Source organism: Lathamus discolor, chromosome 7, assembly GCF_037157495.1.
Source record: "Lathamus discolor isolate bLatDis1 chromosome 7, bLatDis1.hap1, whole genome shotgun sequence".
Lineage (NCBI taxonomy): Eukaryota > Metazoa > Chordata > Aves > Psittaciformes > Psittacidae > Lathamus > Lathamus discolor.
In genome coordinates this window covers 16,471,286-16,496,939 of record NC_088890.1, presented here as the reverse complement: position 1 = coordinate 16,496,939, position 25,654 = coordinate 16,471,286, and the positions used below count along the sequence as shown (strand labels likewise).

Below are 25,654 nucleotides of genomic sequence, written 5' to 3'. Positions count from 1 at the left end.
AATCTTGCATACATGGCTTTTAAAAGACAATGAATCCTATTATGGAAACACCTCTTTCCTGCCATTGCTTACAAAAGATGCAGGGAGCTTATCATTGCAGTACTGTAACACATAGTTAAAATACCCCAAAAAACTACTTACATGCCTACTGAAATTTAGCATTTACTCAGTTGCTTTGTTAATCCAAGTCCTAAAAACAAAGTTGTAAATTACTTCATCAGCACAACCCCCTAAAGGCCAAGTGACTCCACTTCATTCCAGAAGAATAGTTTGTACAAATCTAATTAGATAATTCACGAGTTCTACAGCAAAGCCCTGATTCATCTGTGAAACAAATTCAAACCAGTGTCATCAAAAAAGTTGCAAAAGCTTTTGAATAAGGAGAACATAATTACAGCATCAGGGAACAAACTTCTTGTTTGACCTACAAACCAGATTCTTTCATGAACTCCCATAAGGTGACCAGTGGAATCAATCTGACCTCAAAAATCAAAGTTTGCCTTGCAGATGCAAGTTAATAAAACAAAAGAATTCATCAATAGAAGCACTGAGAACAGGCATCCACAAAGCATTAGTGGCAGTATATAAACCACATGGTCACAAGCAAAAACATGATATACAAGTGACACAAAAGCAAGTGACACAAAGAGAGAGCCTGGAGAAGCCCAATACTGCATTTCAAGCTAAGACTACGCCACGCATGTTAGGAGGTCTGTACAGAAAAAGATGAACACTTGAAAGAAAGCAAAGCACTGCAAGTTTTCCAATACTTCCTCTAGCAACTCCATAGATGGAGTTACTTAACACTTTGCATTATTTCATTCACACACAGGAACCAAGAAAATACCATTCTAATAAGTTAGCTTTCTGTCTGCTGCTGCAGCAGGAAGGGAGGAAACTTCAGTCTTCGATGCTCCAGTTGTCCGAAGATTTAATAGCTTCCATTAGCAGCACAGTGACTGCTTAAGTTAAAATGAACTTAATAAATAAATAAAAATTTGTGTAGTATCAAAGGTTTCAGATTGGGAATTTAAATACATGGTTACTGTGCATGTTCCTAAGAGAAGAGTCACATAGCGGAAACCTGTCATGTCTCCAAATTGTTTGCTTCTCTAAGACCACAGGATTACTAGAACAGTCTGTGCCGTGCCCCTACAGCACTTAAAGCATTCCTCAGGAGCAGTGAGTTAGGCTCCAGCTAGACCAACCCTGGTCCAAAGAAAAGGCATTAAGCTGTGCCATACAAACCCTGTTCTAGGTAAGCAACTGGGCTTTGCCTCCCTGCTTAGCTCTGGACTGTCTCAGCTACACTGCCTTCAGCATCTGAATCAGCAACCTTTTTTTCCACTGCTTTCTATTTATATTGTCATACTTAAGTCTAAAATTAAACATGCACTGTTTATTTTCTGTGGTACCTGCAGCATTACTTAGCAGTTATTACAAGTAGCAGAGAAAAAGAGATGTGCCTAAGGTGACCTATGTAGAAAGCTTGGGTATGGCCTTCTGTTTATTCACTTTCACTAGTAACTAACTAAAAATGAAACTGCAGTGAAACAAATTTAAAATGCCTAACACATGAGTGAGTTAAGCTTATGCACTGCCATCAAGTGTTTTGGGGGTTTGGGTTTTAAGTTTAAAACAACATCAACCATGGATTAGCATTTAAACATTTCCAAAATAACGATATGAGATAAAGTCTAACTGAAAAATGTTAGGAATAAACACTAAGCTTTTGCTTAATTGCTCAACACAGCAGCTTTTGGCAGAGCTGTCTGCAGGCACTCCCTACCAACACCAGTCCTTACCCGCAAATATTAAGGTATCAAAACTTAGTCAGACTCAGTTCTTCCCCCAGTTTGAATCCCATTTGTGGACTCCCAATGTCAGCACTGCTTCCTTTCCCACCACATACCATCAGCTCCATCAGGCTGGAAACCCCTTTCCCTCAAGCAGACATCCGCACTGCTCCAGAGGACAAATCTGGGCATTTGCTTCTGCTTAATGCTATGTGTTAAGTGAACATGTCTATTGATACACAGTTGGTTTTGTTCCCTTTATAGTCAGGAATCAGTTTTTAGATACAGTCTGTGGATGAGTTCGCAGTTAATATATACTCTTGTAGATACTTGGCTGGTAGGGTTATATTACATTGGAAGAGTCCCAGCCTACTCATGATCTAACCACCCTTTCATAATTAGTGGTAAGGTTTTAATGAAAGAAAGGAGACTATGCCCATTCTTCTTAGAGGCACTAAGAATACTTAAGCATTAAAAACAACTACATGTTATATAATGTGTTAACTACACAACTTCTAGCAGCAATAGTTCTCTTGTAAAGGTAGCAGACATATCTGAAAGCAAGCAAATCATATTCTCAAAACTGCTAAATAACAGTGCTTTTTGCCCCCATAACTGTATGATTACCAACTTCTATATATCTTACAGCACCCACCCAGTTAAACTGAAACATAAGCACACATGGCCACTGCAGAACAATACCAGCAGTGGTTGGGTACAACTACAGGGCGTTTCCCAAGAGCACAGTTCACCTCAGGATAGAGCATTCAACCCAGCCCTACATTGTGCTTCAGCCTTTTGAGACAGACAAAGGAAAACTTCATCTGAGAAAAGCAGAGTCTCTGCGGTCTTCATAGCAAGTTACACAGAGATAATCATGTACTGCAGATAGCCCACAGTGGCTTACGGCAATATCATGGCAACGACCCCCAGTCCATCCCATCTGTGAAGATTTTAGAGTTGCGTACACTCAGACGGTTCACAAATACCTGTCCTGAATTATACAAGTTTCTTTTAAGATCAGTGGAAAAGACTGTTCTTAGCTGATTTTCCTACCCTACCACTGTAATCTGCCTGTGTTTCATGCCTTTAGTGTATTTAGCACTAACAAACCATTCAGATACCCATCTGTTCAGCAGATAGACCAAGTTTTCTATCTAACTTCAAAGATTACTACCTTGCCTTCCAGAGATGTCACGTCATCTGCATTCCCCAGTGAAAAGAGGGAATAATCCACACTTGCAGAAAGCAGCACTGAAAATACCTTTCACTCACTGCAAAAATTCAGTATGTAGCAGCTAACTTAATACCCAGCATAGTAACTGCTTAGAAACAATTCCCCAGCCCAGTCTTTTCCACTGCTAGGAGCACTCCAAATAAATGGAAGTCCTCCTCCTGGCAGAGCTGGAACGAGAGGCGAGGTTCAATAAACCTCAGTCAGGGACTTCGTACAAGATAATAGGCGTAAAACAACATAGCTTTGGCTGATAACACCTTGCTACAAGGTCATATGGCAGAAAAAGTAGAATAGATTCTAATCACAGTAGAGGAGATAAGATTTATTTCTGTGGGATCTTGTGAAATGTGGTCATGAACAAAGCATATCAGCTTGGCCGAGTTGTTAGATTGAGCATCCACTACAAAATAATTGAGATTTTACTTCAAAACTGCTGCTTTGAAGCAATCATAGCAAAAAAGTTCACACATTTGAGTGAGAACCAGATGAACAAGAAATAAAATATTTGTGTTGAAAGCTTTGGGTACAACATTGCAACAGAAATAAAAATATTTAGATTTTATATTACAAACATCAAAATTCTGGGGACAAAAGGGAGAGAGAAGTTAATTTTCAAAGGACACCACAACTAATGACTGAAGTGTCCATTGCAAAGTCATAAAACCCCAGCGTGCACTTGGCCAGAAGTGCCCAGCCATGCTCATTTTTATTTGTCAAATATAGTCTGGAATTAACTGTGGTTCTCAAGTTTCTGCCAAGGTTTATACAAAACCTGAACCTCAAATGTAATGAAAGAAGGTTGAAAGAAGAGATCTGGCAACAACCTTTCAGGTTTTATTCAAGTAGGGCTTTAATTATGGAGGAAAGTGGACCTGGACATCTGTCATCACTTTAATATGGTGTCTTCGAGTGTGACTACATTGTTCAACTCCTTTGAACCAAATTGAAAAGTTTATTTTGTAACATCACTCAGAAGACTTAAACAGAATTGGTGTTTTGTGGCACAGAGAAAGGAACAGATTAATCAGAAACCAAATCTAACCCAAAACAACTCAAGATCAATCCCCTCTTGAAATTTTGGCTTCTAAACACAGAAATTGAGATCTTCCTTTAACAGGTCTTCTCTCTTATTAAGTGCCTTTTCCCCTTCTGTCCCTATAGACCTTTTCCATGTTCCACTATTTAAAACTTGCCCTTGCTAAGCATTTTGAAGTTAGCATCTTAGAGATACTTGGAACAAATACAGTAGAACATTTCTATTTGAGCTAGAGTCACTGGTTTAATGCTGCATATGCCTATGTGCCTTACTCAAGACAACCTCTTCAAATTATACAGAAAGACCCAAGGACTATGAACACTAGCAGAAAGCCTTCCAAAGCCCTCACTCTCTGAGTGTGAATGGAAGATTGGCAGGGGAGAAAACAGAGCTTTTAGATAATACCTTTCCTTTACTCATACTTCAACACTGTAACCTGCAAAACAACTAGAACTAAGTTTCACTACATTCAGTGCTTAGAAAAGAGCTTGGGGAAGCAGCAGAGCTCCTCTTAGCTAAATGCAGTGGTGGCACCTTGCGCCAGCTCACCAGTGCCTGCTCCTGGTGTCTTGACTCAGACTTGAGTAGTTCTCTAATTAATCTAATTGAGGCTGTCTTTCCTGAATTATATGCCTTCCTGAAGACATTTCCATGCACCTTTAGCGTCCACTCTCCTAAGTATCCCTCCTATTCTTCGCTCACCTGGCTTCATCACTGGCACATCTTCAGTGCTATATATGTTCTTCCCATCTCCCATTGAATTAGTCACTCTCTTTATGTCTGAGAAGAGCTGTGCTTTCATTATTTCATTTTAAATTGTTTATTTCCTTTAAAATTAGTACCTTATTCTTCTCCAATCCATTTGCCTCCTCCCCCATTGGTGGGAAAAAGAAAATGAAGGCAAATTCCCAATGAAACTCTTTTTCATCACCGTTGCACTTCTATAAACGATTGCAGCTCTCACTCCATTGCTCTAATGAGAGAGGCAAGAATTCTTTTGCCAGTAGATGGGTTAGGAGATCCTCAGGTTTCCTCACTTTATTAGCAGGATTCTGCAAAGGAAGAATGGAGTCCTTCTTGCTCATCTAATATTGCCTAGGACATTGAAATCAGTTTCTTTTCCCCTGTAGCAATATCCCCCATAGGTTTTGGATAAGCCACCATTGCAAGGCTGGATAGTACTGAGCATCCCTGAACTGTGCAATCAAATATCCTCTCTGCTGCTAGAAAAACAACCATGATTCTCTGTGCATGGCCCAGACCATAGCCTGGATGCAGAAGAAACAGCAATGCCACAGAACTCTTTCTTGCTTCACGGAGCTGAGCTCCTTCAAACCTCAGAGTTGTCCTGCTGGCTGGTCCCTACTTTCACATTGGACCTGCGATAATGAAAAATAAGGCGGGGGGGGGGAAGCCTGTTTTCACCACCTGGCAGGCTCAAATGATGTTTCCATGGTTATTTCTCACCACAGTTTCTGTATGAAATATCTTGTGCTTTCTCTCATTGACACCTCAGGTGGACACTCCAACCAGCAATGTTCCCTCCAACATTCAATTATCAAAGTCAGTTACACAAAGCCTCACCTGGGTTTTCTTTGTAAAAGAAATCATATGCTTGATTAAGTCAACAAAACCAAGGGATGCTGAAGTTTCTCATTCATCTAAGGTTCAGCACACTATTATAAACCAATAACTGAAACTGGAGATACATTCAGGTCATTACACTGCTGGTGTCATCACCAACAGTTTAGAAGTCTCTGGACTAAGCTCTGGACCAAGCCTTGAAATGAGACAAACTGCTGTCATGATGCTCAGAACAACTAGATCCACCATTTTATCATCATCCAGCGCTATTTTTTCCAAAATATCAGCATTTTGCTTATTAAAAACATTGAACATAAGCAACCACTGCATGAAGAGCTTGTTCAGCTGCTGGAGAACCATTTTAGGACATGGGTGATTTCAGAGGAGTGGATTAGGAGTGGGGGTACTTTGTGTTTAATGGGGAGGTGCATCTGCCCTAAGGGTTTCTTCACCTCAAACTCCAGACAATAACCACTGTGTCCTCTATCTGAACACTTCAAAATAGGGCTGCCGCTTTGAAGAAGAGCAGGAGAGCAGTCCAGAGAATCCACAGTGGATTCTTCTCAAATGTAAATCAGAGCAATTTAGAACATAGTTTACATTTTTATTCGGTCATTTCTAACTATGACCATATTTCTTGTCGTATGTTTTACTTTAAGCAAATTGCATTTGTAACCTGGTCAGGTCAGTGCTTTTGTGGAGCAATGCAGACTGACCCCAAGCCCCATTCCGGGGGGGGATATGCAAAGTTATGTGATTGATGATGCTTCAGTACAGTTTATTGTCTGAAGAGTCCTATCTGGTGCATGTGCTTCAACTATACAACATATAAACAGCTGTACCTGACAAGGTACAAGGGTCTTTTGTAGACCCTTTGTTCCTTAATTAACATTACATAATATCAACATGATATTCTTTAAAACCACATATGTCTTTACAACCCTAGTGTCAGGGAAGAAAGTTACTCAGAGAAAATAACTTAACAGAAAAGTCAAAGTATTTGTTCTAAGCCAAAAGAAAACAAACATCCAAGCTGGGATTAAAACTCCAGAGGATACTTCTCTCTCACGGGTGATATGCATATGTATATGATTTATTGGAAACTTTTCATAAAATATGATAAACACTTGGTTACTTTGAGATGTTATAATCATGTGCTTTTCAGTTTATGACAAATACTTGTAGTTTCCACTGCACAAAGCCTGTAAATATATAAGTTGTTATAACCAGGAAAAGATACCGTTTCCTACATGGTTGCTTCCTTCGTTAAAGGAATAGACCCTATGTTCATCACTATCCCCAGCCTGATTTCCAGTGTAACCACCAGACCCTGGCACTACATTGCACGGATCAGTACTTTATTTTTAATGTACCCATATGATGCTCTTGAAGCATTTTTTTTTTTTTCAAGCCGTTCAAGAGATTACTTTTAATGGAGATATTAATCACAGGCAGCATTTCACACTGATTGATGAAATAGAGAGATCATTTTGTGTTCTTCACTGAAGTATGTGAGAGCCTCTAAAAGCACATCTTGCATCACGAAATGCACTTGGAACAGCTACTTTATCTGTACAAATCACCAGGAAAATGTTAATGCATCTACTCTCCGAGGAAGAAAGGAAAACAGACTCAAATGTTTGCTCCGCTCTAAATAATTAAGCGTATCCAGCAGAATTGAGAGACTGGCATTGCAGATGTTTCTCAGTGTAGTTAGTGCAGCCAATGGGCTGCAGATTTCCTAGCTCGCATCGTTCTCCAGCTGCTTTCAGCAGCTTCACATTCCATTAATGGGGTACAGTCAATTCTGTCAACTGCACTGCCTTGAAACATGAAGCAAAGGAAAAAGACCAACTTCTAACTGAATGTCTTTTGCTGTGTGAATAACAGAAATTCTGCAGTGAGCAGTGGCAAGCCTTTCTCTGCTGAAACCTCCTGCAAGCCCACACAGCAAAGCCAAAGCCTGACATTAGTCTTATCTCTCACTGGAGCTGAACTGGAGTATAAAACAGGATGGAGTCTGATTAGATACACACACCTTTCCTTTTTACATGGACAAGTCTTGCTTAAATTTGTATCAGCACAACCCAGCAACTGCACCAACAGAAGTATATGTCTCTTCTGGCTTATGTACAGAGATATATGTATAAAGCTACACATAACTGAACGGGCTTATCACCAGAGGCACAAAAACAACACATGCAAGATCTACAGTATATGTAACATTACATCCCAATTTGTTTTCTGAGCAGAGACGTATTTTAAAAACATATGCAAGGCACACTTAGGAGCGCTTCAGCTCCCTGTGCATTAACAAGAATCACACCGCTTTGTCAACCACAGTATAGCATGCACACAGGCTACTAAGATTTTACCATTAAACTACTTGTACCGCATCTAATGACTCCGCCTAAAAGCCATTGTTAGAGGCTACAAAAAGAAAATCTCCATAGTACTCACAAGCCAGGAAGTACCCTTGGTTATTCTGCTGTGGCAACATTAGAGCTCTTGACTACCGTGCACCAAGCTCTCCTGGGATGAATCCTGCCTAGGAAAAGCAAGCCTTTGTCACCAGTTCTGTTGGCTTTACTTCATTACTCTGAAAAACAGGTTTGCTAGCAGCAGGCAGTCCTTATCGGTGTGGACTGTCAAGCATAAAAAGCCCTTTGCTTCTTGCAACACAGCTGGATATAGAAGTGTAAACCAACTTCAGGGACCCAGTAAGAGCTTGTAGGAGGACCCAGAGTCTCTCAGAGCTTGCTAGAGTGACAGCAGATTCTTGCTGTTCCCCAGTGGCTGGCTGTTCTGCATCTACTTCTACAGCAAAACACTGGAAAGGAGAGGACTCGACCAGACCCCAGTTCCAGATCCCTCAGTGCAGCCAAGACAAATTCTACAACTTATTTTACACTGAAAAACTCCTCTAATCCTTTCGTCTCAATAATACAAAGAAGCACAGATAGTTTTTAAGAAGTGAGGTATTCTAAATCTCATGCTTAAGTACAAAAGGATCAGAACAAATATCAACACATTATGGTATATAAACATTTAGTACCTAGATCATATGTTGTTAAGTACAATCCTGGATAGAGTTACATAAATTGTATTTATCGAATTAACATGACACAAGTCAAATGAGCCATTACAATTTCACTGCCATTTGTCAGTCTTAAAGTAGTGAAGTCGATTTAACTGCTGCATTAGCAGATTTGAGGCAGCAAGAACCCCAGCCTGGCTGGGAAGACTATCATCTTTTTGCTCTGACTGAAAAAGCATTATTTGAGATATCTGCCCTGCATTGAAGAGCATCCATGTAAAACCAATGTTAGAAAGACAGAGGGAAGTGTGCTATGGGAAAGTCACAATGAGATGCATTTGCCTCACAGCTCAGCCAGGCCCCTTCTAAGGTAGAGAGACACCAGAATAAGTGTCCTGAATGATTTTGCCCTGAAGTCCACCAAGCTCTCTCCCCCACTATATATAAGTGAATAAGAAAGCAGTCGCATTTAGAGTCAGGGTTATACGTTGTACAGTTTACTTCCTGCTTCCACGCAACTTTGGCTGATAACTCAAGGAGATAGGACACAGGCTCCTGGAAAGGAGTCTGGCTTACAGGGCCACTTCCTTACTTCATCTACCCTTCGTAAGTCTTCCACCAAACTTAGTTATGACCCTCACTGCAAGTGTCAGGAGGAAAGAGGCAAACCAAACACAGGGGGAATGAACTGACAGCAATTTTATAGTCAAGGCCACTCCAAAAAAACACCCACAAAAATAAAAGAAGTAGCAATAAAAAAACCAAGCTGGGGTCAATGTGCCCTTGTTGCAAGTAACCCATGCTCCACCGTGCCCTGTAACATTGTTTAGATTCCCAGATGTGACTGCAACCAGAAACAGCCATGAACCGTCCTCTCTGAAGTCATGACAAACCTCTTGATGTTCCAGATTTATTGGTGGGTGGGACCAAAGATGGCAAAATAAAATTAATACCAAAATCCACCTCCCTAAATAATTTGTTTTTCTAAAAGTATGTACTCTACAAGTACATAAAAAAGGAAGCTCTTCAAGAAAATGAATCCTTGTCTCCCTATGCTGAATGCCAAAACACAAGTTTTTGCTGGGAGATGTACCGTCACTTGCCCATAACTTGGTTTGTTTTAAATTATACTCATTAAAGTAGCATGGTGGTTTAATTCTAAGAAACACGTTTTTGGTTTGGGATGTTTTCTTCCATGGACTAACACACATTTCTGCATCTTGAGAAGTAAGGATAAAATTATTGTTATGTTGGGAAATACATCTAGAACATATTTCCCAGAATGCCTTACTAATCATATAGGAGCTGAAATGTCAACTATTTACAACAGCTCAGAAAAAAAACCTTTGGCATTTGATCCGCAGAAACCACAACACAGAAATGGCACTTGATAAGCATTATTAATTACTAAACAACACTTAGGGCCCAGCCCTGGCCAAGACTCTGCTCCGAGGGGAATAATTGAAGATAACACACTTCAAGGCAAAAAGTAACTGAAAGAGTCAGATTTGACAACTCTCTGCTTTTCTCAATCATCAGCTCTTTTTCACTAAGAGGTGCCTTGACAGAAGGCAATCATTTCTGGCATCAGCTATGAATGAACTAGCTCGTTATCAGCATTTTTACAACTTCCTGTGCTTAGGAACAAAGTGTCCCAAAAAAGAATTGCTGTGCTTGTTCTCTCTTGTCAAAAGTGCCACCCAGGCTTATCCAGCACAGTAAAAAGAGATGCTAGCAGCTTTATTTTGGACAGAAACAATTCAGGTGGCAGCAGGGGTGAGAAGAACAACAGCAGAGGTGAAGACAGCCCCCAGACCAAGAAAGGGGAAGGGAGCTCCCTTCTCACCTTCTGTATGCACTCTCAGAAGAGCCAGAGGTCCCTGATGTTAGTCCAGCCCCACAGGAACTGAACTCCGAGGGCTTCAACACCAGTGGGAAATAAAGGTAACAGCAGATATTCACACCGGTTCTCATAGGCAGCATTATTTCCTGGCATCCACTACATTAACCCTGTGTAAACCAAAATGTCCATGTGGAATGTCAACCTGGTCATGGGAACAGGGGTAGCAGACCACAGGAGACACTGCTCAGTGCTCAAGCACACCTCTAAGAATGACTCAGTCTACACTGCTCAAGTTTTACTGTAAGCAAGACAACAGAAATATCCAGCTCTTCAGACCTGTGAATATTACATAGGAGAGAAGCCTTCATACACAAAATGCCTGCTGTGCTAGGAACTGCAACAGACTTCCCACCAGAGGCAGGTATTTCACACCCTTGAAAGCAATGAGCCCACCTCACCTACATCCTAAACCACCTTCATTCTTATCTTGGTATACATCTCCCATGAAGTTCACAAAAGAAGGATTCCCTCAGCTGTAATCAATGCAAGTGCACAGTTAATAAGCTTCTTTTTATGGTCCTCACTATTGGTTCCAACTGTAAGTTGCCTTTGTAAGATGTCCCTCTTAATATCAGAAGGAGAGGCACAGAAACAGAAGAGAAATCTTGAAGGGTATCATGCTGCGGGAGTCCCGCATTAAAGCACATTATCTAAAGCCAGACATGGCTTGTAGAGATGAACTGGTCTCAAAATGCTCGCAGCTAATCACTTTTTCTGAGGCTATTTTGCAGCTGGAGGGACAGATGAACAGATGGCTGAAGTGCAGTGCAGCTGACCTGCAAACAAGCAAAACATTGGAGCTTTTTAGCTCCAGTGTGATCTTCTGCAGATGGAGAAAAACATCCCTTGTTCCAGTGCGCTTTCATAGCGAGATGACACTGATTGCAAAGGAGCAAACCAGCCATTTCCGTCTCAACTCAGGAACCCCTTAAAAATCAAAATCCATGTTTTCATCATAAAAGAAAACAAAAGCCCTCTCTCAGGCTCAGCAACAGCACATACACAAAAACTCAAAGAAGCCAGCTCAGAAACACAGGGAAGGGAGCAGAAATTACATTTGCAGAGCAGGAAGCAGACACTCTCCGGCAATGGTTCTGCTCAGCCACCAGAGTGCCCCGAGGAGGATTACGCGAGGAATAAACTCAGCTTAAAGTATGTAAACTGATAAAACAGCCTTGCTTTGATGCAGGCTCTGCAAGAAGCATTTCAGCTGAATCAGTAACCTGGTGTTGTTCTCTCACTGCAGTGACACTGCAGCATCTGCAGAGATGTTTTCACATTTCAGCTGTAGTGTTTATTCAAGAAAGTGAAAAGTTTGTGATGCTTATATTCTGGAGATGCCATCTGTGCTGGGGCACTGCTGTAACCTCTCAGGCCTTAGCACGGGATGGAGGATAGAGGATTTAGCCTTCTGTAACAAACAGCTTGCCAGATTTATGCCTGTATTGTATTTCTCCAGTAAGAATGCCTGACTTTTTATGGAAACCACAGAGAGATCCACGTGGAGAAGTATTCAGGATATGACAACCGCCTATTGTGGATTAGATTGGAAAGGGAAGCAGCAGCTGAGCTTAATATATGGAGAAAGAGTCAAGTTTAGTTTATGGCCTTTTCAGAGCATCCAAAAAACCATCCATCCATTTTGAGGAGTCCTAGTGCATTACAGGTAGTTTTGCCACACCAAAGCTTTTGTACTTGGCAAAATGAAAACACCAGAGAACATATGGTGGATGAGCGACAGAACAGAAGACAGGCTGAATTTTTGAGTGCTCTGGGTTTTGAGCTGACCTAGATCCCATTGAAGTTCATGTCGCATGCAGCACATTTTTCCCCAAATGCAAACCCTTTGCTGTGTCCCCTTTGCAGTACATCAGTAGTTATTCCAGAGGCAAACAAAAATGTTTGATTTTATAACAGGTTTCATCAAGAAGCAAACCAAAGAGTTTTATTTAAGGGAAAAGGTATCTCAAAACCTCTATCACAGTCAGTATTTGGATTTATTCATTCTCAAACGGGCTGTTGCTGATTGCCACAATGTCAATCCAGACAGAAAATACCTTACTTATTTTCCTGGGAGCTTTCTCTGCTTTTCTTTTTCTGCTCATATCAGCACAGCCAGGCCCTGCTGCCATACTACCAAGCGATGTCAGTTCTGAGGATTGCTTATTCAGCCAAATCCTTATGAAACACTGTCACATTCTCCATAGCACCATGGCAAAAGCTTGTGTTTTTTCTAAGCGTTCAGAGATGCAAGTATTTGGACGGCTCCCAAAACTAAATCAGGCTACTGGATGAGATGTAGCCAACATCTTCAGGTGCTCCGAGCCTACAACAGTGGCCATTATATTCTCAATATTTAAAGTATCTTTGTGATGGTTTCTGTGCCAATAGAGCTTGTGTGATTCTTAGAGGAGCAGCAGCAGCTCTCCCTTAAAAGAAACCTGCTTCGAGGACTAAGGGCAGTAGCTGCAAAAGCAGAGTTCTCTTTGTGCAAGCTCTTATTTCCCTATATCAAAACAAAGCCATGACAGGGTGCACAGCATTCTCATTTTGACTTTTGTAGAGATTCTCCACACTACGTATGCTCAAAAATAAGTCATTTGAAAGAAAAAGATTGAAGCATGGTACTGTGACATTGTGCAGTGCTCTATTTGGGGACCAGTGCATGAAAGAAGTTTTAGCTACAACATATTTCAATCGTTTCCATTTAAAGTTCTCTATAACTTTCTGCTGGGGAAAAAAACCATGAAGAAAATTTCAGAAGTGCTTATTTTTGTGCTAATACACAGAGCCAAAGTTCAGCTCTTCCTTTTTTTCCCTCCTCCTTACTCCATTACCATCAGTGCTCCAGACAGAGTGACAGCGCTGCAGGAATGAGATGAGGAAGAGAGGCTGATGACAGTCTAAGCAAGATGTTTTCTCATCTCTGAGTCCTAGAGTTCTTTGAAAGCCTTTATTCTTTTGATGACAGCATCCCAGCTCCCCACTTCATTCATTACCTTTCTTCTCAAACACCTTGTTTTTAATTTTGATCTGAGCACCTAATGGGTAAAGGAGCATCTTGAATTTCTGTTTTTAATTTCTTTTTTGATCATGTTCTTCACTATTCTCTTATCTCTTCTTTCCTGAGCAATATTTCCTTCCTCCTTTCTGCAAACCTCATTTCCCATTATTTCTCATTTCTGTATTTTTGTGATTTGATTTATTCTCTCTGTGGTTTTGATCTTTACATTTTGTAAGCCAACAGTTATAAATTCTACTTTCACCAACCAATCCCTTACTGATGTTGACACACTTCAAGAACACATGGTCTCTTCCCTTCCTTGTGGTGGTAGGAAACAACTGCTGTCAATGCTGGCTCCATTTATTTACTCTAAAATGTGGCCTTTCTGATCCCAGATGAATTGTTTAGGATGGCTTTTCATGGCGGGAGGTAGCACCTTTTCCCTGTTCCATTTTGACCTCTTAGCCTTGCATCTGTCTTTGCTCCAGCTTGTGGAAACAAGTCACAGCATCATGTGAGCTGTTGAAACAAGAGGCACAACTCAGCACTCTGATGCTGCTCAGTAAGTGCAGAGTCACGGTCTCTCTCCAAGGAGATTTGCCAATTTTTATTACGCAGGAATAGGGTAAGTCAACACACATGACCTCAGCAAGCTACCAGAAAGTACATGGTCTAACTGGAACAGGGTTGTTGAATCCTGAGAGGGACTTTACTCCGCCTCTCAGGGAAGCAAGGGTCATCTCCCTTGGGGTGGGATGTAACTCAAGTACTGCCAAGACAACCATGGGAATTGCATCAGTTGGGTGGGAACACAGCTTTTGTAACTGATGATGACAAAAGCACCATGTAACAGACTCTGAACATCAGTTCTGTGGTGCCCTTTTGGCTTTAGATCACACAGTTACTGATCTGTGTCCTGTGTGATTTCTCCAGTGGTTTGTCAATGCATATGTTGCTGCTGTTAAATACCACTACTTTGAATGTCAGCTAGACAGCCTGTTTTCTGACATTGCTCATATATCAGTTTGACTCTCCACTTCAGCTGGAGGTAGGAGCCCACTAAACTGATGACTGTATTCAAACCAGCAAAAAGTTTATCCCAGCTGTAAAGGGTCTGCAGCCTGCACAGAGGTAACATGGGGAACACAAAGTGCTTATGTCCCATGCATATACAAAATACTCTTCCCTCCTTTGATGTACTGCCTTTCTACATGACCTGCCAGCTCCTCTCCCCTGAGGATCCACAACAGGTAGCTTCCCAAAAAGCAGGTCACTGTATATGTGTATATATTATGGGGTCTCACATCAGCTACATTAGTTCCTTACAGCTCTTTGCGCTACGTTGCAGGTCAGCTCTAGAACTCACATTTGAGAAACAGGGAACCCAAACCATGACCACAGCCCCTCAAATACCCACACCCGCTCCTGCACCAGCGATGCTACAAGGAGCTGTAACGCAATGTCTCCAAGGAAGCAGGTTCTGAGCTGTGCTTCTGCTACACAAGAAGTACAGGTACTTAAAACCCAGGGCAGCTTATACTAGAACACACTGTCAATTAAAATGGCTCCCTCTATAGCTTTGGCAAGGCTTTCATGCAGTCATTCCCACATGCACAATTGGAATGCATTAGCCTTGCAGGAGAGAGGCAAACGAGTTTAACTCACCTCCTTGCAGCCAACATGGGCAGGAGGAAGAAGTGGCATCCTGCCTTGTACAGCTGCCTCCTGACATCTGCAGGAGTTTCTTCTACTATTGCTGCAAGTAGCAGAAGAAAAACATATCCATTGCTGAAGGAGTTTTTCAGCAACCTGCTCCTATTTTAAGTAGCACAAACCTCACGAAGACACTGAGAATTTGGAATCCCAAGGGAATTTGCTTCTTACACACTACTGGCACAGCCGATGCAGCTTTCCAAGTCCTGTAACAATCCCTCCTTCCAACATAATCTGTTTTGCCAAATACTTAGCCATCTCAAGACCCTACTTGAATCTCTGTGAATGTTTATCACACTGCTACGTCACTCCTCCATGGTGCTGCCCAAGTGCTTGCCTAATGTCTGACCCCTGAAGAAGCATGGCTGTTTATAAGAGCTTTGAATGATGCACATAGTGATGAGACACACTGGATTCAGCACACTGTGTCCAAAGCTTTACTATTAAAATAGCCTAGACTGCATCACTGCATTTGTTCTGATCTAAAGAATTCATGTACTCTCTCTGGTGCCACTAGTAAATATTTGACTCTTTAATATAATGAATGTAAGAATAATTTAATGTTTAAACTGCCTGGAATTCTTGCAGTTTTTAACTCTTTGCTGTCTCAGGCTAGCTACTTCTTTATAACAGGCTACTAACAGAAGAGGTGGAGGTGAAGAGAATGGGGACTTCTGGTCATCTTTGGTGTCTCCACATTTCAGCACTGACTTGTTCCCATGATGATTTAGAGCCACAAAATGCTGCAGTAATGCTTCAAACCAGCACATCTCCTCCAGCCCCCAGGGAGCCCCAGCTGGGGACAACCCACCAGCTCTTGTTTCTTTCATCATAAGGCTTTTTCCTTTGGCTTGCCACATTTCCAAAGATTTCTCATTGGCAGAATTCCTTTCCTCAGGTTATGCAGCGAGACAACTAATTTTCCTTTACAAAGGATTTAGATAGGTTTTTTACAGCTCTCCTAAGGATTTTCCACTCATACTTAAAAAACCAACAGAATAACAATAAAACCCCTTTTCATTGAACCTTCCCATGCAGAACACACTCACTGTAGATCTTGTTCTCTCCTTCCTTTTGCTCCATTTTAAGTTACCCTCTAAAAACATCCTTTACTACCTTCTTCTATGAAAGGCCTTCCTTTCTCCTGCCCCTTCTTGTCTTCCTGCATCTCTTGGTGGGTGGTGCCACTGTCATGCTTTCAGAAAACCCTGTGCTCTCACCATTGCTTGAGTTTTTACTATTTAATCAAACTCATCATCTAAAGTTGATGGGAATCCTGCTGCAAAATTCAGAATCACACTATTATTACTAGGTTATACCAGTAGCTGCATGAAAGGGATTGGTCCAAAATACCCATTTTGTATTCATGAGCTATATTAGCTTACTTTAGGGTTTACATAAGACTTAATCTCACTTATAGTCAACTAATACCTAGAAGATGTTCCTTAAAGTCCTGCAGTTATTTCCTCTATGTCCCACATCATCCTCTAAGAAACTGTTGCACTTGCATGTCCACAATTCCTTTCTTTTTAGATTTTTAGATTCTACCTATTCCAACTTCCTATTTGTTATCTCTCATCCTTCAGGAGATCAAGGGGGAAAAACCCCACACAAGCCAAAAACCCCAGCTGCCTTCACAAGTGCTGTGCCAGAGTTCAGAAATTCCAGGACCACTAGAGGTATTAGACAGTACTAAGATATTGGCCCTGTTTGAAAACGGAACTCTTGCAGCCCCAAAACAGAGATTGTGTCCATTTTCTCTTTGCTAGGTGTCATTCATAATAAACCACTGTATATATCACATCAGAGATACTAGGGGAGCCTCAGCCACAAGCACACAACAGGTAGAGGTGCTGGTGGTGCAAACCCGGGGAAGCCAAGGAGCAGACACGAAGGGCTTCAGTTGTAACACTGCAGTATCTTCATGCTGCAAGAAGAGCAAACACACACCTTCCTCCTCTTCAGAAACACCGTGCCACATTTGTGTGGTATTTGTTTGTTTTCCCAGGCCACATGGAATTTCTCTTCTTATTTATGTATTTCAGATGAATCTGTTAGCAATAGCTATTCAATAGCTACAGGCTTAAGACAGCAGACATAATCTCATTTCCAGGTTTGTAGGAAACCAGCACAGATGTAGAAAGAGCAGGTTTCAGTATTTATGAAGTGCTGCCTTTCCATAAAGGGTGAGAACCTGGTTACCATCATAACTGCTCATCAAATACAAAACACAGTTACAGGTGGAAAACAATCGAGAACAGTACAGCTTTAAAAGTCTAGCATTTACAGGGTCAGGCCTATGTCCTTGCACATTAATCTTAAACACACCAGTGTGTGTGTGGAAGTGCTGTAAGACCCAAGCTTACACCTGGACAGCACAGCAAGTGGAAGTCCTAGGGAGCTGCTGGAAATACGCAGGTCATTGACAACACATGGCACATTGGTTTGGTGAACTATCACTCTGCGAGTCATCACAGCATACACCACAAGAAACCTTATCCCTGTATCCCTCACAGAGCTTCACACAGCTGCTGTAAAACAGCTATCACACCACCCTCATTATTAGCCCTAAGAATTCTTCAGGGAGAAATGAGCGTTTATCCCCTTGGTAGTATGAAAACATACATTTAGACCAAGTTACAATAGACTTGAATTCATTGACAGTATTTTGGACAGAGACAAGTAAAAGATGCGTGTCACGGATTAGCTAATGGAAAACTCACATCATGGGTTGTTTATTTCATAACTCTCTTGATGCATCTTCCTTTTTTTTTTTTCTGATGCCTTCACCATTTCCTCTAGCATTGGTATCCCACATTCAAATGATGCTCACAGAATCACAGAATCACAGAATCCCAAGGGTTGGAAGGGACCTAAAAAGCTCAACTTTGGATTGACCTGGGAGAGCTATTGCTGTATCCTCATTGTTCTTATTCCCTTTCTAAACCTATGTTTTCCTTTCCAGCAGCCCTCCTACAGTCTATGAAAAATTCTTCAGAGAAGGCAAAGTGCAATTTGTGCAGGAGGTGAGGCGACCTGTGAAAGATGTCCTCAAGAACAGCTAGGCTCCTTGAGACTGGTAGAGTTGCTCTCATAATGTTCAAACTGACAACAGCAGGAGATGACTGCAAAGCATCAGCCCTTCTTCTAGCTCAGGGCCCTGGCATAGGGGAGATGACGAGTCTGGTGAAAAGCTGTGATTTGTAAGAATATTCTCTAATTAACCTTGATTTCTACACATCAAAGCATGGCCAGCTCTTTGCATTACAGGCTGCAAGGTATCTATTACAGCTCAGAGCAAGGAGACAAAACCCACAGTGACTGAAGTGGGTCTGCCAATCCAGGATAGCACCCAGATTTTCTGCTCCACTATTAAATCTGATCTGTAAAGGGGTTTTTTTATGCTTTGGGATTCCTGGAGAAATTTTGTGATGCAGTATCTCATCTCCCACATGCTATAAATTTTTTATCACTGATATGAATGAGGAGCACCAGTGCAAATAAAATCCTAGTATCCACACCTCCTGTTCCTCCACCCACTTCCTCTATACCTTTGCCAGTCAGACCAGTTTTATATGCCCTCCAGAAAGCCTCATCATCCTGTCCTGTCTAATGTCCAAAGAGCACTCGGGTAACTTTCTGCAGTCTAGAAAGCAAAATGTTATGGTACAGGTATAGAACAGAAAAGAAACAGATCCAAGGGGTTCATTAGCAGAGCTGCAACACCACGTTTAGCACTCTCAGAGGCCTCCTAGCCCTGGTGGTGCTGCTACTTTGGTGACTCTGATCCGCCCTCACAAGACAAAAGGAAGATAAGGTCCGAGAGCTGTTTCTCTTAGTAGGGAAAAGGAAGGTGTGGAAGCAGTACAAGACCTTGAGCTATGACACAGCAGAGCCCAATCCAGCTGGGAAACACACTCTAGTTCAGCTGACGGACTCTGTAAAAGCATGTCTTTGTGCATGCAGTCACAGAGGCAAAAGCCACATTTGCAGACATTTTAATTTCGCAAATATGCTGGTTTGTAGCCAACTTTTTTAATAGAAATGTTCAGAAAAGCCCAGCTCCCATGAGTACTGATCTAGCAGCTAATTTGTGCTTGTGAAAACTTCATGTTTCTCCTTTGTGCCCACAAAGCACCATTTTGTAAAAGAGTCCTCTACAGGACCAATTACCTTCTCTATGGCAGTAACACAGCTCTTACAAAAAGGCAGGGCTGCTTTGTCTCCTCACTCTAGGTTCCTTCCATAGAGCTATTTCTTTAATACTAGTCTCAGTGCAATGCTTCCAGAACTTGTGCTTCTATAAAAACCTTCCTGCAAACCAGCTGACTCTTTATATCCTTCTCCCTAAATCTAAAAAAACCCCCACTACTTTATGATATCTGGGGCTTATAATAGATGGGATGCATGCCAGGGTGAACAATAGGAGGAAATGAAAGATGAAATTATTAGCCAGGAGTTAAACAGGACATGAAATTGCTGTGAAGTGTTCTGGATATATAAGAAGGCCTTTATTTTTGGAAAAAGCAGGAAGATTCTCAAGACTGAGTCTGGGTGGGGAAAAACTCTTACAGATAAAGAGACAACTGCTATCCTCTTCTAATGCTTGCTGTTCCACCCCCAACATATTTTAAGGATCATTTCTATTCTTGCACACCCACGACATTGTTCCGCTTCCCTCCCCTGCCCCACTGCCTATGATTCAACAGGGTCTATAATAAAACCACTAGTTAGCAGCAGGACAGGCAAAATCATACTCAGTAAAACAAAAGAAGGCATAGTTTTTGGAACACAATCCAAAGCTGGCAGCCACAAACTGACCTGATTTAATCCCAAACTGGGCTTCACACAATTCAAGCTAGTTCAGCAATGGGATACAAAGTAAGAGCTGTAAAACCAGAAGGCTTCACTCACCATCCTGCAGAGAAAATGATGCTGGCAGTACTGAATATGTCCTGTCCTCCTCCACACATCATCTTCCTCAGTCTGAGAGAAGTCTATACAACTCTTTTCTTTCTTCTTCCATTTAAAAACTACTCATCAGTCTGTAGAACACATGTGTCATCAGGCACTCATAAGAACCTCCTGTGGCCCCTTTTTCTATCAGCACCTGATGGGTTTGGAAGAGGAATCAACTCAAGTAGCTTGGCTTCAGCTGAGGAGCCAAGTTGACATGGACTGCAGATACACACAATTTCAGAACAAAGACAGGAAACACAGGAGCTTGTCTATAAGGTTACTTATGCAGGGGGAAGGAAAACTGTCTCAAAAGTCTTCATAGGTATTTAGTGGGAACAACTGCCCCAAAAGCTCTCACAGATGTTGGTGTGACTATCCACAATGGAGCTGTGTTGAGAAGGACCTGGAACCATGTTTATAGCAGCAAAATGCTTTCTGAGGTACAGTGAGTTGATATGGCAGGGTGAGAGACCCCAAACTCCACAGCAGAAATACCTGGGATCTTCTTTGGTTCATGGTTTTCTGTGGGGATGCTTCCCCTTTCCTTCTTCAGCTACATCTCTGGGAACACATCTACCCTGAGCCCCGGACTGGGCAGACATCAAGTCCTGAAAAAAGAAAAGTATTAAGACACAAAATCCAGCAGAATTCCTTAAAATCAGGTTCCCTGTGTTGTGCTGTGGCCTGTGGCACTCTCCGCTGTCCCACCAAGCCCACTATGACCCAGCACCACAAGTCTCACCTCAGTGCTTGTCCTCAAGAGCAGCATGAACAAAACCCATCAGGGAGGAGAGAGAAGAAACACAGAATTGGGTGACTTGAGTTCTTTTCAGTCAGATTGGAGTTCATAAAAAAAATGAACACAAGTTTAGGTGAAAAACTTGCATTTCCTTTAGTTGAAATATCAGGTCAGGATGAGGGATTTCTAAATGAGCCAGCAGAGCAACTATTTTGCTTCTTATGCCATTTTTCATACTGTTATTGCTTTTGCTTGGGCACTGCAGGGTTTTTTGCACACTGAATTTTTAAGGATGCTTTTTCCCCTTCCTTATTAATGATGTGACCTAAAGTTGAACCAGAATGCCAGTTGTACCAAAGTTTCACTAGAACAAGTGGTGGTCAGAGTGACCTTCATTTGACACAGAACATTCATTTCCCTTACAACCTGCCATAAAAATAATAAAATATAGCTATTACTATTAATCCTCTCAGCATTATTGCTGAATGATGAAGGATATCAAAATTTGAGGTTATTGTTCTTTTGCTGAAAGGCAGAATTCCAAGAAAATTGATATTATTCACTATTTGAAAGTTAAAATTTATCCCAAACAGAAATCTTCATCCGTGCTGAGAGGTGGGAATTGAGGATAGCAAGGCGTGCTCTGTTACTGAATAATAGGTGTACAACCACTATATTAAAGGTGACTCTGTCATGCTGAGACACTTAGCACCAGCCCTGCTCCTTCTAAGAGCTTATGAATCATAATCACTTTTCAGTTACCACCTTCTCATTCTTCTGGGGAGATTTTACGTTGCTCTGGCAATGTCTACTTTAGGTACTATAGAGATGGATCTATTAACTATACAGTACCTTCCCATTTTCTGCTGGGCACTGTCAGTAGCAAGCAGAACCTCTGGGTATTGTCTGGCTTTTGGTGCCTTTGTAAAGCTATGCTCTGAGCCCAGCTCCCCTTCACAGCCAGAAGATGAATCTGTTTTACAAAATTTCCAGGTAGTGTATCCTCAATGGGCTTTTGACCTAATGATATGCAAATCTTTGCTCCCCTGGAGAAGATTTAGAGAAAATAAGCTGAAAATCATTCCAGGCAGGAATGTTACATGGAAAAGATATACTGGATTAGTTTAAGAGAGTATATTAAGGATGAATTTGAAATAGATCATTATTTCGCATTACGTAAATAGACCATCTGTGATGATTATTTCATTTACCTGTTCATGCTGGCAAGTGTATATTCTTGTATTCCTGAGCATTGCTCCTGGTTGTATCACAGATGCAGCTTCAGCTCAGTGTCTGTGAAGAATAAGTCCTGATTCATGAATGGTCAATAAATAAATACAAGAGAAAAACCAGATAAACACTCAATGATTGGGCCAATGCTCAGTACAGTAGCTATCAGGACACTGCCACTTCCAGTCTGCTTGAAAATACATACAGTGTTCAGTTCAGGCAACACAAGGGAGAATATCAGCTAAAATGGAGTAAAACTCTACCCCATCAATGTTTCTTTTTCCAGATTTTGCATGTCCTTCATGTACTCAGTAAAATCACAAATGGTGTCTGATTTTCCCAGCTTTCTTTCTGTTGTTTGGGGTTCTCTCTGCCTTTCTCCTGGTATAAATCTCCTGAATGCCATTGCAGGAGGGGTGTGAGAGCACTCCGTCAGCCCAGCATCGTCGCCTATCATGTTTGGTAGATGAAGATGCAAGATACACACGGTCTGAAATTTGATGCTGTCTGCAGGAGCAGGAAGACTTAACCGTATGCAGTATCTATGCACAATAAAACCTGAAAATCCATACCAGTCACATTTCCTCCCATCAACCTCAGCCACGTCCCAGATTTATAAGCCACTTCGAAGTGATTTCATTCCTAGGAATGCGTCCTGACGAACACTGCCTTCACATGCAGCATGCTGCTTTTGATTTAATCTTGATTAATCATTTTTGTCCAGCCATTCAAAGCCTGCTCATCAGGGGCACTGATTTATGGTGCAGGGCATGAAATAGGCAGGTTCTATTAGAAAGATTTGCAGTTACAAGACTGAAGCATTATTTATTGGGGTTTAACTAGCAATTGCTAACCTTTCCCCCAGCATCTGTGAGTGGGCAACCAGATTCTATCATGAATTTTCTGTGATGGTTCATTGTCTGTCTCAACAGCCTTGAGAGAATAATGATAACTACAGGTATCTAACTACAGACATTTAGATAAGACCTAAACACTCTGAACAGTAAATGGAGGGGATATAAGACAGGTAGATGTTTCCAGCACTGAGCACACCTAACACCTGGATCTCTAGGGAGAAAGAGGCAGGAATTATTGACTTCTAATTTAATCAGTTAAATGCCCAGAAATAGAAGTGTTGAACACTGACTTTTGTACCTCACAAATCAGCTGAGAGCTTTCCACATACACTTGAGCTTTTGTGCCAAGTTAGAAAATGCTGCTCCCGAAGTTTCACAACCAGTATTATTTTCGTAGGAGTTCAAATATACATATATATGAACAAATATTGCCTCTCCTCCTCCCCTGCAGAACCAATGATGCTTGTTCGCCTGCAGCAAGAGGGAAAGCAGGGGCAGTCCTGGGACATGATGCTCACTCCATGCACCCCTACCTGGACCAGGCTTTGCTTCTCTGCTTTCCCCTTGTCCTCTTTCCTTCAAAAACCAGCTTCTGGCATCTGATTTTTCTCTCTGATTCTGCTGGGGTGTAAATGCTCCAAGATAAAAGGCTCTGGTTATTTATCAGATGAAGTTATTAAACAACGGGCAGGACTGTGTGTACAACTGAGAGACAGAAGAGGGCCTGAAGGGAGCTGGGCTCTGGAGGTCAAGGAACTCTCCAAAACTCAAACAGCTCAGGAGAGCTCCTAACAGACATCACACAGATGAGGTTTAAGTCTTTTTTCTGTGCTGCAATGCTGCTCTTCACTGTGAGCCAGGATGTTGGAAACACTGTCCTTGGCTTATTGCTTCCACTGAAATGCGGAATTTCTGATCCAAATTAAAAAGTATTTAGATATTCAGTCTAACTTGCATAAACTTGGTCAGGAAATGGCCCATTTCTGGCTTCAAGTACTGATGACCAGATTTAGATTGTGAAACCATGCTGCTATTTCAGCAGCTTACACTGTAGAGCAGCAGCTGCCCTGGTTTGATGGCTCTGGATGGAGTCACGCACCTAGGAGCCCTTCATTTCCCTCTCTAGTACAAAACCCTTTGCATCATGTTCAAACAGGAAGCTCTGGTCAGCAAGAATTAGTGGGTTTTGCTCTGCACCTTGCCCTGAGATCCCATCATTTTTCACAACCTAAAAAGGACTGGCCTCTTTCAGTGTGGGCTCAGGAGCCCAGTGAGTAACACATAGGAAATGAGGGGAAGGATGCTGGCAATTCTGTGGCATCTTTTGTAACAGATAGGGTCTTAACCCCAGTATCCTGGATAAACTCCAGTTCTGGTAATTGCATTCTGCATAGTTAAAATCCCCCTGCAGTTTCAAATGAATCCATTATTCTTCACTTCCTTTCCTAAATTGCTGTGCAGCTTTGCTTTGTGCTGCTGAAGAGTTGCTTTGTTTCACCTGAGGGATGATGGCATTTCATGGCTGTATGAAATAGGCCTGAGTGCACAGTATGTACAAGTCAGTGAAACACTTTGGGATTATTCATAATTAAGTATCCGCTCGCTGTAAATGAATGGGTTTATAGTGCCGGGTGAAGCAGTACAACACAAAGCACTGCTTCTCTCCATACTTGAAAGCTGGTAATAGAAAACTTATACAGGCAGTAAAAGAAGTCTTCTAAAATTCCCCTTCCCAGCTAAGCATGCAAGCTTTAAGTGACTGTCTCAGTCTTTACTTTCCCATACTGTTATTGATTAATTGCTCTAGTTCAATTTCCTTGTTCTAAATGGAACCATTACAATCCTAACTCCAATCTCTGGCCCCAGTACAAACTGATTTTGAGTCTTTAAATTGTGTCAGTGGGAGGAGGTGATGGAGGGGTAGAAGGAAAGCTTTTTATTTTTGTTATTAATCTTCATGTGTTCCAGGACTGCCTAATCTCGCCCAGATGGAGAGAAACCACAAGGTATTTCTGCTGCAGTCAAACCCAGGAGATGCCTCCGCATCATAAACTTGCTCTGGTATGATCTTGTCCCAGCAGTGTGTCCTGGTAGGAAACATGAGGATATCCCACAAACATCAAAACATACCACTCTTTCTGGAGCTGAGCCAGTGACCTTTTACAGCTCCAGCTGGTTGACTTCTAACTTTGTTCTCCTTCAAGATTTGGGCTTGTCCTTATTGTACTCATTGCTTGCGGCTTTGCAAGAATGTTACAGGCATCTTCTGAATTTCCAGCTTGTCCTGGAAGGAGATGGTACCATCAAGCAGCACTGTGTCCCACGGGAGAGATATGCTTTCTAGGAGCCTTAGCAAGGAATAAAATAGCCAGGACTCCCACACTCTGCAAACAGCACTCCTTAGCTAATACTACTCATTTTGCCCAAGGTTATTACCTACAAACTAGGTCAATATAATGACATAGGTAGATTCCTCATGCCCTTTCCTTCTCTGAAAGGCAGGTCACAGTCTGCTCCTCAATTGCTCCAGTGCTGTTTTGATGGAAGGCTAAGAATGAA

The 25,654-nt window shown here is 41.7% G+C and overlaps 2 long non-coding RNA genes across 2 annotated transcripts; both read right to left on the bottom strand.

Annotated features, from left to right (window-relative positions):
* Positions 1 to 4,040: 4,040 nt before the first annotated feature.
* On the bottom strand, positions 4,041 to 20,437 carry LOC136018290 (uncharacterized). Its single transcript, XR_010614339.1, has 3 exons — positions 20,225 to 20,437; positions 8,114 to 8,201; positions 4,041 to 5,121 (listed from the first exon to the last, which is right to left on the bottom strand). It is a non-coding gene; the product is annotated as an uncharacterized LOC136018290 (long non-coding RNA).
* Positions 20,438 to 20,525: 88 nt separating this feature from the next.
* On the bottom strand, positions 20,526 to 25,304 carry LOC136018291 (uncharacterized). Its single transcript, XR_010614340.1, has 3 exons — positions 25,226 to 25,304; positions 22,220 to 22,301; positions 20,526 to 20,877 (listed from the first exon to the last, which is right to left on the bottom strand). It is a non-coding gene; the product is annotated as an uncharacterized LOC136018291 (long non-coding RNA).
* Between the last annotated feature and the right edge of the window lie 350 nt (positions 25,305 to 25,654).